Source organism: Lissotriton helveticus, chromosome 4_1 (genome assembly GCF_964261635.1).
Source record: "Lissotriton helveticus chromosome 4_1, aLisHel1.1, whole genome shotgun sequence".
Lineage (NCBI taxonomy): Eukaryota > Metazoa > Chordata > Amphibia > Caudata > Salamandridae > Lissotriton > Lissotriton helveticus.
The window spans coordinates 1,100,447,503-1,100,464,136 of NC_136063.1; the positions used below are offsets into that span (position 1 = coordinate 1,100,447,503).

The following is a 16,634-nucleotide window of genomic DNA, read 5'->3' on the forward strand; positions in this document are numbered from 1 at the left end:
GGTGCTGACTTGCGTGATTTCATTATGGGACCACGCAAACAGCGTCAAAAACGCTTCATAGCAGCCTCTGTATATGCAGCTTATAACGAAGCCTGGAAAATAACTCAAATTGAAACATCAGAGAGAATACGGGAAATTGACCGTATTAATTTGGAAAAATCACTTTCTGTAGTGGACAATGGGTTAATGACTCTGTCCTCCAGAATATACTCTTTGGACAGCATTGTGTCTTCAGCAATCGACATAATATCGCAAGACTTACTGTTGTTACAACACGGTCAGTCCCAATTGCGTTCTATTGCACAACTTGGCTGGACGTTACAAAATCTGCGTTCAGGCTATGTGCCTTGGCGTTTAATCAACACAACGTCACTGTTCAATATCTTTAACCTTACTGATAAACAAATCAGTATGGCACAGAAGGGTGCTGATTATACAATCCTGAGCATTGAGAAACTCGAGAGATTACCATTGACAATGTCAGAACGACCTGTCAGTGAGTGGATAATACATGGAATAATTAATATTCCAATATCTACTTTCAGGTTTCAATACTGCCAAAAATATATACAGGCTGGCATGTACGAAAAATTGGGTAAAGGGTACATTAAGTCAACATGGAACTTGCCCTATTCACATGCTTGTGTCAGTAATAAAGGCCGGAAAGTGTTTCTTAGTGGCAATAATTGTGCCATGTCACTAAGCGGTACACTTCTGTGTAATGGTATTAGTTTACACGGAGCCTGTGAAGGGTCCTCAAATAACCTTTCATGTCACCAGCTAGGCACACCTGCGACACAAATAGAACCATTCTTTAGGAGACTATCGAACGGGAGTTACATTATAATCGTAGACCGCAGATGTTGTAGCTTGGTGCCCGGAGTAGCTTATCTCATAAGTACGACTGCGAAGGTCATGTGCTGTGAACGAGTATTGTTCCCCAGCGCAATGCCAGACAGGGAGGCAAGGTTATGGCCGAATTTGAAAATTTCTTCCATTAGAGTTGATACTTTAAGCAGAATGAAAACAGTGCTCCTTCAGACGCCGACCAGGCTCACGTCATCAAAAGAAACGTATGATCTCCAAGTTGCAAGGACAACGGCAGAGATTCATTCATTGTTATCAACTAATTCCCCCATACATTTCGCAGAAATCCTGAACGAAATCTTAAATATTTCTGATACCAGTGGGGTCTCAAATGTATTTAAGACAGTGTTTTCAGGGGCTCTAACACCATTTAAAGCCATTCTGGGTATTTTTCCAGACTTTGTCCATTCCGTCTTTGGTGGACTTCCTCTCCTTTTGGGACTAGTGGCAGGAATCCTATTTTTGATCCTGTTATTTCGCTATGGCAAACCGTGTCACAGACAAAACACCTGCGACAAGGGAAGAAACAATCCTAGCCATTGGATACCGGGACCAGATATCTAAAATCTTTGGACTGTCCCGGCTTAGAGACCTGAACATGACTTGGTTTCTTTCATTTAGACCAATGTGGCAAAGCTGTGTTTTACCTGTATTAAGGTGCTTGCTATGCGGAGAAGAATGCGTGTTGGACACCTGTCTGACGCTACAATCGGATGCGCCAATGGATGCAGAAACTTTGTTGGGTCCGGTCACGGCTCATGCATTGTGCTGTCCCCAGCGGCTACCAATCCTGATGACGGCATTCGTGGAGACTTCACCACTACGATTGAAGAGTAGTGAGGTTCAAGATGAAAGCAGCATCGATCAGGTACGACCTTCTGTCAGCTATGCTGATCCAAACATCAATGAAGGCAATCATGCTCACGAATGCATGGTAACATCTTTTTCCGAGTTAATGGAACTTTCACAGGAAGCTGTTGACAGCTTTTTCGAGAGTCTAAATGATATGATGTTCTCACCAGAGCAGAAATAATGGCTTTTGAGCAGGCTAGCACACGGCGTTCCCAACACCATGAATTTGGCCTTCAACTTTGATAATAAAGTATCATGAACAATTCTCTCCAGTTTACGGACAGCGGAACATTATTTTTCAGCGGCCCCAAAAATTATTTACAATTTTTCGGGACACTCATCTTCTGCTTAAAGTAGAGACTATTCTTAGAGAACTATATTTCTATTTTAGGAACTTTAGAATCATTAGCTGCCCTCTAGCCTGTTCATAAATATTTTATTTTGTGATGAAATGGTCTCGCATTTTTTTTCTTCTGTCTTAAGAGCCATTTCATGTGTAATTTTCATATTTTATTAGTTATGATGTATGAATATGCGTGATATTTAGCATTAATATACTGCTTGAGTGCATATAATGTATATATTATCGTTTCGTATATTTCATGTTTCAAAATGCATATGGATGTATTTTGGGGTGGTACGGTATACACATGCTCTACTAGTGTATTTGCTATGCCTAGATCTTGTAAATATGGACATAGTCAGCGTGGAGTGGGTGTGATGTATTCCTATAGGTTCTGTATCGATTCCCCTATTCCCGGCCCTGTTCTGGTTAATACTTAACTAGCAGCCGACCCACGGTGCAAAACCGTTATCTGATTAAGCCACACCACGGCACAGAAACGTGTTATCTGATTAGGTAATAACGCATGCCTTCTAATTAGACAAGCATTATTCCTCCAGCCCCTGATAAGGCATACGGAGTTCTCAAAACAAATCAAACCTATGACAACCTGGGAAAATCCCTGCGGCCATTGTTTTGATTTCACCGAGAACTTCAGCAAAAGAATGTGCGAACAAGCCCGTTCGTATGACATCCTTATTGACGTATCCATGTCCATCCTTACGTCAATCTCGACACCTTACAGGTATAAATATTACCGACATTGCCTTAAGCAAACACACGCGGTGGTGACGAGATCGGAGCAACGAGACGCGCTGAGGAGCCCAGCAGAGAGCGAAGCCCACACGCGCTGCCCCGCCTTCCTGACGCGCTGAGAACGAGACGCTGCTTTTCTCCTGCAGAGAAATCCAGCTCCGGCGCTTCCAAGCAGCCCTCGCAGGCAGCTGGAATATCAAGACCAGAGACGAGAGATACCAGCCCTCAACCATTCTAGATCTCAGGTACAGAACTGAACAACCCCTTGCAGAGAATTCTTGAGTCAGTCACTTGGCAAAACAAACTTAACTTAAACTGCTACTTATCTACTCCCGCCCACGTATTAGGCTTAGGTCAGGTACACTGGGGTAGGCGTGGTTAGAAGCACCAGTTGAGTACGGTTAGTCAAATGTATATATGTATGTATCTATTTTATCAATTTTAACTATCATATGGCTTAGAAACCATATCAATGCTTCTGCAGTATTATTTTATACTTCTGCTTTTATTGTATGCACTTTACTTAACCATAAGTATCGCAATAATATCGATTCATTTCTCTTGTACGAGAAAAGAGACTGATCAATAAATAACATCTTTTATTGAACACGCCCGTCTCTTCCTTTTCTCTACAAACTGGTGAAACTAAGAATGCACGTACTGACTGAGTAAAATAAGTTGTCTTTTGTTTTCACACGACTCTAGAGATACACTCTTGATTGGGGGAGAGCAAAGTTGTCATGTTCTATGGTTGTCAGAAACTAAATCCCTTCTTGTCTATCCAGGGAAGTTAAACTCCTCCTTGTCTATTCGAGAAAGTTTCTAGTGAACTCTGAGCTAGCTGGCAAAACCAAAAACTCTAAGTCTAATATCGTCAGTAGAAGACCTAGTTAACCTCTGCCCTAGATCTATACTATTGAAGATATTATTCCAATGCGCAGAGCCTATTGGGATCATAGGAACTACACTACACCTTCTTTGCCAAGGAATAGCAAGCCTTAATGCATAAAACGACCCTCCTAGAGATGGTCCATTTGTGCACGGTCAAACCTTTTTTGGCGCCCACAAAGAGCTGGTCATCCACCCAGAATTGTTTAGTGCGATCAAAATAAAAGGAAAGCGCCCGTTTTGGGTCCAGAAGGTGGAGCCCCTCTTCTTTTTTTGAAGGATGCGGAGGCAGAAAGAAGGTGGGGAAAGTGACGGTTTGGCCAATGTAGAAAGAAGTGACCATCTTGGGAAGAAAGGAAGGTCTGGTTCTTAGTACAACCCTGACCGGATGAACAGTCAGGAATGGAGGCTTTGAAGAAAGAGCCTGGATCTCACTCACCCTGCGAGTAGAGGTGATGGCAACCAGAAAAGCAGTCTTTAAGGTAAGAAGTCTGAGAGGATAGTTATGAAGCGGATCAAAAGGAGCGCACATAAGATAAGTCAGAACCAAGTTCACGACCCAATGAGGCATTACGAAGGGAACAGGAGCAAAAATATCTGTAATCCCCATGAGGAAGCGATTTACAACAGGGGAATTGAAAAGAGAAGGCTGATCAGGAAGCCTAGGAAAAGTTGAAATGGCCGAGAGGTAGCCCTTAAGAGTGCCTAGAGCAGAGCCCGGCTGGGCCAAAGAAAGAAGGAACAAGAGAATTTCAGAAAGAGGGGCAGAAAGGGGATCCACAGCCTTTGCTGCGCACCGTGTCACAAACTTGTTCCATCTACAGGTGTGTAACGTCTAAGTGGAGGGAAGCCTGGCTGCCAAGATAACATTACAGACTTCAGGAGGTAGGTCACATGACGGAAGGTCACGTGGCAGCAGCCCCAGTGGGGCTGCCGCCGCTCAATCTCCATGCAAGGAGGTGGAGGTATGGACAGGGTCGGGTGGAGGACCGGCCCCTGATGCTGCAACAGAAGATCCTCCCAAAGAGGCAGTCAGATCGGAGGATCAATGGCCATGATACCAGACTCTTCGTGCCCAATCCGGAGCCACAAGAATGACTTGGGCCTGGTCGTGATTGATCTTCTTCAGCACTCGGGGCAGAAGTGGTATAGGCCGAAAGGGATATAGAAGACTGCAACTCCACTTGAGACGAAAAGCATCGCCTAGCGAGTGCTGCCTTGGAAATTCCAACATGCAGAACTGCTGACATTGTGTGTTCTCTTCTGTGGTGAATAGATCTAGAGAGAAAATTTGTATATGTCCCTCGGAGAAGGAAACAAACCTGCATACACACTCAAACAACCATCAACAACCCCTTTAAACAGGGGGGGTGCACATATGCTAAAGAGCACTCAGCTGAAATACCACCGTGTCCAAAAATATAGTAACAGAGTCTTTATTTATAAAACAATCTTTTTAAAAACCTATCATCATAATGGGTAACACAATGTTCATTAAAAAACAGTATTGTATTACAATTCTAAAACACAGTGATTCTAATGAACAATATACACATAACATGTTCAATGCAGGATATCTAAAATGAATTTGGGACCAATTAGTACATCATGTTGTGACACATCCATTCCATCAAAACACGTTGCAAGTTAAAATGAACCATGAAACAAAAATATACAATAACAGACAAATACTGTTCCTAAAAAAGATTATGAAAACCTTATAGGGAGACCTGATTGTACAACAAAAGAACAACTGTTACAAAGCCTGATCCAACTTATTGCGCAGAGTATATGTTTTTGTTGCTGTCCATCATTCTTTTTGCAACGTTCTTTCTCAAGGTTTAGAATCAGTATTTTACACAGCGTCGACGTGTTTCGGTGGTCTTGGCAAATTTCATAGGGTTAAAAACCACCCTTTTAGAGGGACTACAAATGGATAGATCTAAAAAGAGAAGAATAGGGGAGAAGTATAAAGATACAATTCCAAATATGTGGCCCATTCTATAGCCCAACCCTTATCCACAATTTATAAAAACAGCCCGTGGACCCACTCCAGCCAAGCAGACATGGCAACAACATCTAAGACATCTATCAGTTCATTAATTAGATGTGGTGGATTACAGTGAGATCCTATTATTTTCAAACATTCACTACTTTCAACTCTACTACATCAGTTTCAATCGGTGTCATCTAATTATAAGAGGACTACACTCACCCAAAATTAAGGATGTGCTGTTGAGTAGCGTCAAATATTCCTTACGCTAGAGGGTTTTAAAAAAATAGAATGAAACTAATACTTCTCTCTACCGGGTTTAACTTCGTTATATCCTCGGTTCTGTAAAGAAGGGGAGAACAGGAGAGCATGGTTCCCTTAAACTATATAACCAGTAGAGTGCCCCCAAAGGAGGTCAGAAGGATGTACAAGGATACTCAGGTCCTTAAAATATCTGTGATCTTACCGGAGTAATCGAAGTCTTACAGTACTACAAGAGGACGTAACATGTATAATCCCTTATTGGTCCTCTTCTAAAACGGTCCTGTCCATCCCAAAGTTTGAATAACCTGGAAATATTACTCTCTGCTTTGTATAGTTTCTTACTGGTGAAGATTAAGTTTAAGATACCTCAGAAAGAGGGGCAAAAAGGGGATCCACAGCCTTTGCTGTGCACCATGCCACAAATGTGTTCCATCTACAGGCGTATACAGTCTTAGTGGAGGGACGCCTGGCTGCCAAGATAACATCACAGACTTCGGGAGGCAGGTCACACGACGGCAGGTCACGTGGCAGCAGCCCCAATGGGGCTACCGCCGCTCAATCTCCACGCAAGGAGGTGGAGGCTGGACAGGTTCGAGTGGAGGTCTCCTGCTGCTGTGACATAAGATCCTCCCGAAGAGGCAGTCGGATCGGAGGATCAATGGCCATGTTGGCAGCTCGGGATACCAGACCCTTTGTGCCCAATATGGAGCCACAAGAATGACTTGGACCCGGTCACGCTTGATCTCCTTCAGCACTCTGGGCAGAAGTCGTAAAGGCAAAAAGGCGTAAAGAAGACCACAACTCCACTTGCGACAAAAAGCGTCGCCTAGCGTGTGCCGCCTTGGATATTTCAACGCGCAGAACTGCTGACATTGAGCGGTCTCTTCGGTGGTGAATAGATCTAACCAAGGCTCTCCCGACTGCTGAAAGAGTCCTCGCACCACCTCCGAGTGAAGACACCAATCGTGATCCATCATGCACCTGCGGCTGACTTCGTCCGCCCTGGCGTTCAGGGAACCTGCCATGTGCTGAACCACCAGGGATATGCCCTGATGCTCCAGCCATGTCCAGAGGCGGAGGGTCTTCTGACGTAGGGTCCACGACCCCACCCCGCCCTGTTTGTTGCCATGCCAGGTGGTGTTGTCCGTGAAAACCTGCACTACTCTTCGCCGGACAGAGGGAAGGAATGCTTTGAGTGCAAGACAAATCGCCCAAAGTTCCAGAAGGTTGATATGGAGCCCGGACTCGCCGGAGACCAGAGGCCTCTGAGCTCCGCCTCCCCCATGTGGCCGCCTCATCCCAGAATTGATGGATCGGTCACCACTGTGAACTCTGGTTGAGGAAGGGAGAAGGATCTGCTAATCCTTCTCCCTTCCTCAACCAGAGTTCACAGTTAATCCTGGTTCGTTAGCCACCACTGCAACTGGTGTGCAGTGCCTCCGAGATCTGGGCGCAATCGGAGAGGTTTCCTTGATGTTGGGCCCACTGGAACTTCAGGTCCCACTGCAGAGCCTGCATATGCCATCTGGCACGGTTCACCAGCAGGATGCAGGAGGCCATCAGACCCAGTAGTCTGAGGGTCATCCTGACCGAAACCCTGGATAGAGGCTGAAATATTAGAAACATAGCCAGAATATCCCGGACTCGCTGTTCGGGAGGATAGATCCGAAACTGCGTCGTGGCCAGAACTGCTCCGATGAAGAGGAGCTTCTGAGAGGGAATCAGGTGTGACTTCAGCATGTTGATGGAAACCCCAGCAAATGCAGGAGGTCGGCCGTAGTCTGAACATGGGAGACAAGAGCCTGGGGCAAGCACGCCTTCAACAGCCAGTCGTCGAGATAGGGGAAGACTGGAACCCCTGATGTGTGCAGATGAGCTGTGACCACCGCCATCACTTTCGTGAACATCCGAGGGGCGCCTGTAAGACCAAAGGGGAACATGGTAAACTGACAAATGCTTGTGGCCTACCGTGAACCGCAGGTTGCGCCGGTGGGCCAGCAGGACGGGGATGTGAAAATAAGCGTCCTGCAAGTCCGACGCTACCATCCAGTCTCCAGGGCCGAGGGCAGGCAGGATTTGAGCGATCGTCCACATTTTGAACTTCCGGAGGAAGCTGTTGACGTTCCTGAGATCCAAGATAGGACGCAGGCCTTTGTCCTTCTTGGGTACCATAAAGAAGAGGGAATAGCAACCATGCCCTACTTCTGGGACAGGAACACGCTCGATGGCTCCCTTGGCAAGAGTGCTGAAACATCCTGTTGGAGCAGGGCCAGATGATCCTCCGCCATGCGATGTTACTGAGGTGGCATGGATGGAGGGGCAGTCTCGAAGAGGAGGGAGTAGCTCCTTCGGACTGTCTGCAAAACCCACCTGTCCAATGTGATGGTGCGCCAGTGGGGCGTGCGCCTAAGGCAAGCCCGTCTCCGCCCGTCCGCGTCCGGCGCCAGCCACACTGTCTCTTTTGCCTCAGCTCCTAGATTAACTTGGACTAGGGAGCAGCTCTTAAATCTCAGTATAACAAGATGCCCGGGCCCTCCTTGTATCGCTCTCAACACCAATTTGGATGGTCAGGACATCCTAGGACAAGTGCATGAATGTAGCACCTGATCCTTTTCTTAGAGGAACAAAGAAGGGTGGAATAATAAATGTACCCCCCACCTAAAGTCTCCCTCAATACATCATATGACCACAAACCATGTATTCAAGGCTTGTCTGCTAAATTGTAAATCCTTATCAAAACATGCTGATGAGGTTTGGTTTGCACTTAAGTCATGTGGTTCTGAAAATCTGGATTCATATAATAGTTCTGGACTCGAGAATTAAAACTTCGTCGAAACATGACGAATTTGGTATCAAAAGACCGAGAATGACGAGTACATCATGTACATGTATTTTCAGCCTATTCGAGTGACGATTTCACCCTGAAATCGTCACTTACATTCTGACCCCTTCATTTCCATTTATGTGTTGCCCTTTACATAGGCCTTAATCCAGCTGAATTTGATTCCACAAGGACACATACTCCTTAATCGACTTTTCCATGACCTGTGCAAGTTGGAACCATTGCCCCAGGCCGAACTCGTTAGGTCAGTTCCCCTCCCAGTGGCCGAGCAAGATAGCATCTAGGCTCAACAAACCATAAAACCATTTCAGCGCGCACACCTGCCATATCTCGCTCACATCTATCTCCACTCTTTTGCTTCACTTACTTTATGGTGGGGAGGTGCCCGTTTTTATTAGGGGTCCAGTGATATCTGATGAAATGTTGGGCCTTGCCAAATGATTTGTTGTAGGCAGCACGAAGTGAAATATGGACATGTCATCATGACTCTGCTTTTTCTTTGTACTAAAAATATGTTAACGATTTACTTTACAACCAAGAATGTTTTGCCTGAAGCCCAAAATTGTGTATAAGAAGAGACGCCTGATTTTGCAAAAGTGTGCAGTCTCCTGAGAACATACCCGTATTGTACTTCTAGGACACTTGTTACCTTGGTTGCAGCCAATAAACTAATCTTTGACTTCACCTAGAAGACTTTGAGTTTCTGTGGTCTGGATCAGGAAGAACCCGAGGTCTCTGGGTGTGTATTCCCTGGCACCGCTGGGTTACCGGTGTCTGTGCCGGTTCTTAAAAACCCAGTACCTCAGCTGGCGCCCAACGTTTGGGGCGATTCCAATGGTACCAGTCAGCCTGAAGATCGTGAGGAGCTTCGTGTGAAAATTCCGGAGGACGGCCAACCACCTCATCGACCCCTGCATGTCGACGTGGTCCGAAGGTCTTTGCTGCGAGGTTTCCCGCTTCCCGACGGCTACAAGGACTGCTGCCCTGGCTATCACCCTGATTTGGACCCTTGAAGTTTGGTAGAGCGAAACACTAAGACGAGTCTTCTGGTGACGTCATCGATATTTCAGTTAAGTATAAGTGGAGCGTCTCCCAGTCCTTGGTTGGACTTAGTTTTGGTATCTTTGGGATACAAAGTTTTGTGTTGGTACTTGCAAGCACCAAAACCGAAGGACCCGTGTATTCACGAGAAATATCGTAATCGATAATCCTTTGAAGTTTGGAACTAGACTAGAGAGCGAAGATGCCTGGTCTTAGACTTGGAAATTTGTTTTGTCTTGGTGGTAATAATAGGGACTCCCGATTGGAGGACTCATGTCCGGTTCCTCCAGTTGGAACTCCGACTTACGAACTTTATGTAAAACATGGGGTAGGCCCCATCACCTACAATGAAGTATGGATTAAATACACCAAAAAAGATGGTGTTCTAAAATGGCCCCAATATGGTAGCTTTGATTTTGAAATCTTAGACAACCTTGAAGTTAAACTCTTTAAAAAGAAAGCCCGGCCGGCGATGTTTGACTCTTTCCGCTTATGGCGTAAAGAAGCCAAACAAAAAGAAATTAAATTAGCTAAGAAAAATAAGAGAGAAGGGGGACTTTCAGTAATGCAAGCTGCTGTGCAGTTTAAGGATAATGAAGAAGAGCAGATGAATGAGCAGTTGCACAGGCAACGTAAAATGGCAATAGATAAGTGTTATCCAGTTTTGCCGTCTCTTCAGAAAGAGGCAGCAAAAGAGCATGAAAAAAACCTATTAATGTCGCATTTATTAAATTCACCACCCCCCTATGCGCAGAATGCCACAGCACCCCCGCAACCTTTAGTTGCGCAAACTACGCCTCCTGCTCCTCCACAGCACCCACCAGCTGTTCTTCAGCTGGCTCCTACTTCTTCGGTGCAGCCTCCTTCAGGCCCACCGACCACTTCTGTTTCACCTGTGTTTTCTACGATTTTGCCTACTGTATTTTTCACGTCTCCTAATGCCCCCTCTACGATTTTGCCTAGTGCCCCCTCTATTTCCCCTGATACCTCTTCTGCTATCTCTACCCCTGCCTTATCTCACCCCGTTTTTCCATCTGTGTGTCCTTCAGTTTCACCTTCCATTCGGCAGAAAATGGCCAGCACTGTTACTAATCTTCTTTTACCTCTTTTCGGGTTGCCTACTACGACCCCTAACATGGGAAGAAGACAGTTGCGAAGTCAACTACCTGATTATCAAGAGAGAGATTCACTGAATAGTTTAGCACGGAAATGGGTCATGGACACTGTAAAATATGATGTACAGTCTGTCATGGAAGTCTTCCATCAATGGGAAGCAGCGACACAGAGATATGTTTTCGAACAGATGTGTGTTTTCCTTTGCGAGGATTTAGAAGACAATGATCAGGAATGCATCCCACGAGAGATGTTCGGAGAAGGTATGATTGTAGGTCCAGATGTGGAGAAAGCAGTTGAAATGTTGTTATCATATCGGAGTAAGGGAAGCAGTTCTGGGTCGCCATCTGAATCTAATACATCCAGTAGGAAAAAGGCGCGACAATACCCTATGAGAGAAGTTCCCCCACAATGGAGAGAGGGTGACACGACTGCTGTCCCACCTATTCTGCCACACTTTCAGCGTGTATGGGTACATGTCCCATGGAAGCGAGCTGAAGTTTTAGCACTCAAACAAACATTACCAGATCCGCGTAAAAATCCTGCAGGGTACTATAAAGAGTTGTCGCAAACTGCTGGGTCATGTATAATGAATTTAGCTGATATCGATATGTTATTTGGGAATGTTGTTCCACAGCCTTTATGGGGTAAAATTCGTCATATAGATCATGATCAGGAATTAGGTGACACATGGGCTAATATTACTGCTGCAGATGCCCAACAAGTTGGTGGTGCCAAGCCTGAGCCTTTGATAGCAGAACTCCCTGGTAAAATAGTAGATTACATGAAAACGATAATGCCTGCAATACGCGTAAATTGGGATAAGTTGTCTGCATGCAAGCAGAAGAAAGAAGAAACAGTCTCAGACTTCTTCACCCGATTTGAAGAAACATTCGTTGACCACAGCGGTCAAGATATGACCACAGAAGGTGGTCAGAGATTATTTGTCGATACATTTGTGCACAATCTGCTTCCAGAATTGTGTAAAAAATTTAAAGATTCAGAAAGTTCTTGGGCAGTCTCATTTTCAGCCCAGATATTGGCTACTGCACAATATTACGAGAATAGAGACAAAGATGAGAAAGATAGAGTAGAAAAGAAAACTAGAGAACTAAAAACGAAGGTTTTGCTACAGCAAGCCTATCCGCCACGTGGTGGTGGTAATCAAAATAACAATGGTCAGAATCACTACCAAAATACCTTTCAGCAGCCTCAACAGTATCAGAGGAACTCGCAAAAATTTGAGTATACTCAACCCCGTGTACCTGTAGGCCCCAACCAGTGTTTATATTGCAAACAAGAGGGTCATTTCAAGTATAATTGTCCTATTTTATTACAACGTGCAAATGGAGTTTCTGGTGTTGGAGGTCGTGGCAGTCAGCAAGCACCTAGAGGTAGAGGGCGTGGAAACGCCCCTCAGAACACACGTCCCCTTCCACCACAAAACTCTATGAACAGGTTTGATCAGCAAAATAACGCATCTGATAGGACAGCTCAATACTACGTTGATTATTACACAGAAGATGAGCAGTGGGAAGATAATGATTGCTAGGACAGCCATAGACAAAGAGAGGGAGTTGTTTCAGTTCCAGTAGATCAGAATGGACCTTACGTTGAGGTGATTACATCAGGTGTGTCAGAAACTTTTCTGTTGGATACTGGTGCTACAAAGAGTTCTATTATGCACTCCAAACTCCCTGGCGCACCTTTGTCTGGCGAAATGAACGTTTCTGTAGGTTTTTCCGGCGCCCCAGTTAGAAATCCGATTTCTGACCCTTTATCTCTTTCTGTTGGTCCTTGTGAATTCAAAGCTCCCCTTATTCTGACGACAGGTTGTGGTGAAAATTTGCTAGGATTAGATTTGCTAAAAAGATTGTATGCGACTTTGTACTGTTCTCCTTCAGGAGTACAACTTACTTTAGGTAAGAAAGTGGTTTCTCCCATGTATTTGTCGAGAGATGCACTTCCAGCAGAATTGTCACTTCTCCCAGATATTCTTTGGGCCACTGGTCCTAATGATGTAGGTCTTTTAGAAATTCCACCATATGTTGTAACATTGAAGTCCAATGTCAAAATGCCACGAATTCCCCAATACAAAATATCTAATGAGGGTGAAAAAGCTTTGCTAGCGATTGTTTACGAATTGATTGAAAAGGATGTGATTGAAGAAACACGAGGCAACGTTTGCAATAGTCCTGTTCTGCCTGTTTTAAAACGAACTGACCCTTCTCAGCCACCTGTGTACAGATTCGTGATTGATCTTCGAGAAGTAAATAAGATAGTTGTGCCACAATTCCCAGTTGTCCCCGACATTACCACATTATTGACTATGATTCCAGCTTCTGCTTCGTGGTTTTCGGTGATTGACCTAAAGAATGCTTTCTTCAGCATCCCAATTGCTGAGGAGAGCAGGGATATCTTTTCCTTCAGTTTAGGAGGTCGAAGCTTCCGCTTTAAACGCGCTCCTCAAGGCTACTGTGAAAGCCCCTCAATATACAGTCAAGCTTTGAAAGCACAGGTTACACGATTGTTTTACCAAAAGGTGCTACTCTTGTACAATATGTGGATGATCTGCTCATTGCTGCAGACACTGAGAACATTTGTAAAAAGGCCACATTGACATTATTGCATCATTTGTGTGATCTGCATCACAAGGTGTCACTTTCCAAGCTTCAATATTGCCGACAAGAAGTGACCTACTTAGGTCACCTCTTATCGAAGGAGGGAAGGAAACTGACCCCAGAAAGAATTCAGGCAATAGCGAAATTGAGTGTGCCAAGAACACAGAGAGAAGTGCGTGCTTTCTTGGGCATTACATCGTACTGTAGACAGTGGATTCCAAATTTTTCGTTATTGGCCAAACCCTTGGTGGCATTAATGTGTAAAAATACACCCAATCCCATTCCTTGGTCTGAAGAGTGTCAGAAAAGTTTTCTCGAATTACGCACAGCATTATGTTCGGCTCCTGTGTTAGGTACCCCCAACTACAGTAAGCCTTTCACATTGTATGTCCACGAGAAGGAGGGCTGTGCATTGTCTGTGGTGACTCAGTTATTTGGAGGTAGACAGCGCCCATGCGCCTACTTTTCGTCAACTTTGGATCTAGTAGCTAAAGCATTGCCAAGTTGTTTAAGAGCCACAGCAGCAGCAGCTGTTTCTATTCGACAGTCTGCTGGTCTAGTATTGAATAATACACTAATCGTGATGGTCCCGCATGCAGTAGACACATTGTTAAATAGGACCAAGACACAGCACTTAACTAGTGCTCGACTGTCCAGTTACGAATTGACGCTGCTAGCGAGCCATGTGCACATAAAAAGGTGCAGTACCTTAAATCTAGCCACGTTGTTACCAATTGCAGAGGAATCAGATGCTTTAGAACAGCACGATTGTTTCCTCACAACAGAGGAAGAGACAAAAGGGAGAGTGGATTTATTTGACACTCCTCTTGCTGAATGTGATGGTACGTTATGGGTGGATGGTTCATGCTTTAAGCTCCCAAATGGGAACGTGACTGCAGCATATGCTGTCACGACTTTGCACACAGTTGTTGAAACTGCACGAATACCACATGGTTCAGCCCAAGCCGCAGAATTAGTTGCACTAACGAGAGCATGTGTATTGTCTAAAGGAATGAGAGTGACTATCTACACTGATAGTCAGTATGCTTTTGGCGTGGCTCACAGTTTCGGACGATTGTGGAGAGAACGTGGGTTCCTGACTTCGCATGGAGCTAAGATTCAGCATGGTCAGTTGGTGAATGAGCTTCTTGAATCACTGACCTTGCCTCTGCAAATGGCGATTGTGAAATGTAGTGCTCACAAGAAGGTGACTGATGATGTTGGTCGTGGAAATGCATTTGCTGATGAGATCGCTAAAGAAACGGCAAAGAATGTGATGAGCCGAATGTATGTTGCAGGCCCTGAAAGATGGAATGGTGATGTTGGAATATGTGAGGACACGATAGAGAATGTGAAATCCATCCAAGCTGAGGCCACAGAGAAAGAGTTGAGCACGTGGAGAGAGAGTACAGGTAGAATGGATGCAAATGGTTGTTGGATTGAATTGACAGAGCATCAGAGATGGTTGTTACCCGATGCATATGTGCTTGCAGTGGTTACAATGGCTCATGGAATGGCTCATATCAGTGTGAAAGGGATTTGCGAGTTGTTGGCCCCAGTATGGAAGAATTCAGGGATTCCCAAGTGTGCAGAGAATGTTGTCAAGAATTGCATGGTATGTCTGAAGCACAATCCTGGTAGGGGAACCCCAACTCCAGCTGGTCATTTTGCACCTCCTACGTATCCGTTCGAGGTTTTGCAGCTAGATTTCATACACATGGAGAGGTGCAACAACTTAAAATACGTGCTCGTTGTTGTTTGTGCTTTCTCAAGATGGGTAGACGCCTATCCCCTAAAAGACAATACTGCCTTGTCCACAGCAAAAGCCCTTGTAAAAGAGTACTTCCCCAGGTTTGGAATGCCTAGAATGGTCTGGTCTGACAACGGAAGTGAATTTGAGGGTCGTGTGATGAAAAGAGTGTGTGAAGGGCTAGGCATTAGGCAGAAGTTCCACGCTGCAAACCACCCCCAATCAGCTGGATTAGTAGAATGTTACAATGGCACTTTAAAACTTAAATTGGCCAAAATCCAAGCGAGCACAGGTCTTAAATGGCCTGACGCTCTACCCTTAGCACTCCTATCCACCAGAATGACTGTGCATTCGCGAGTGAAACTCAGCCCTTATGAAATTGTCTTTGGCCGGCCAGCCAACATATGGGGAGTGCCTAGACCCACGAAGTTCAGCGAGCTAGAACACCCTATTTTGCTTGATTACTTGTATGAATTGACGGCTAAATTGCGTGTTTTGCATCAACAGGTCCACAACACCGTGCCTCCGGTCTCTGAGACTCCAGGTCACTCCATTGTCCCTGGCTCCTGGATTCTCGTGAAAAACTTTCAGAGGACAAAGAACGACCAGCCCAGGTGGACCGGGCCGCATCTCGTCCTTCTTTCCACAAGGTCAGCCGTTCGAGTGGAGGGGAAGGCCAACTGGATCCACGGGGTCCACTGCAAAAGAATCCCTTCACCTCCACCACATGACCAGTGGGTCCAGAAGGGTGTCACTGACTCAGAGCTTACAACTGTGCCACGTGTCATACCTTTCAGCAATGACCGTGTAAAAGAAACTAACCCTGAATGTGAAAGCGAGGACATTTTACAAGAGACTGTGCCACCATCAGAACAATTGAACTTTTTGGAGCCTGAACTCCTGTTTCAGGACCAGACAGTACCAGGAAAAAGACGCTATAATTTGCGACCGAGAAAAACGAACTTACAAAAGTGATTCCTTTTTATGATTTGAGACCAAGACCTATGGACAAATAAAAATATCCTTTTTTACCTCCCAAATACCCTTTTTGAAAGTACAGCTCTCCCATTTAGGAAACTTGCTTATTTTTGTTTTTCGAACCGCCATCCGGGTTCCGCTGCTAGGGCCGCGGTTGATTAAAGTCTTTTGGGTGCAGCTGACGACGTTAGGTCGGTAGTTCTGGTTGGTCCAAGGGAGTTGCCCTAGACTGACGGAAGCATCCTTTAGCAGAGGCAACCTCCCACCGCGGGCAGCACCTTAGAGAGGATGGAGTTTCCTGATGTGGAGAGACCTGCCAAGCAAAT

General features: G+C 45.2%; 1 protein-coding gene across 3 annotated transcripts in view; it reads right to left on the minus strand.

Moving 5' to 3' along the window:
• Nucleotides 1-5,126: 5,126 nt before the first annotated feature.
• HJURP (Holliday junction recognition protein) overlaps nucleotides 5,127-16,634 on the minus strand; it is a 934,375-nt gene continuing 922,867 nt past the window's right edge. For 2 of the 3 annotated variants that reach the window (XM_078687705.1, XM_078687704.1), the window contains one exon: nucleotides 5,511-5,648. The gene's annotated coding sequence lies outside the window, so the exon portion shown is untranslated. Of the gene's footprint in view, nucleotides 5,649-16,634 lie in introns of all 3 variants that reach the window. The other variant, XM_078687703.1, reaches the window with a different exon arrangement.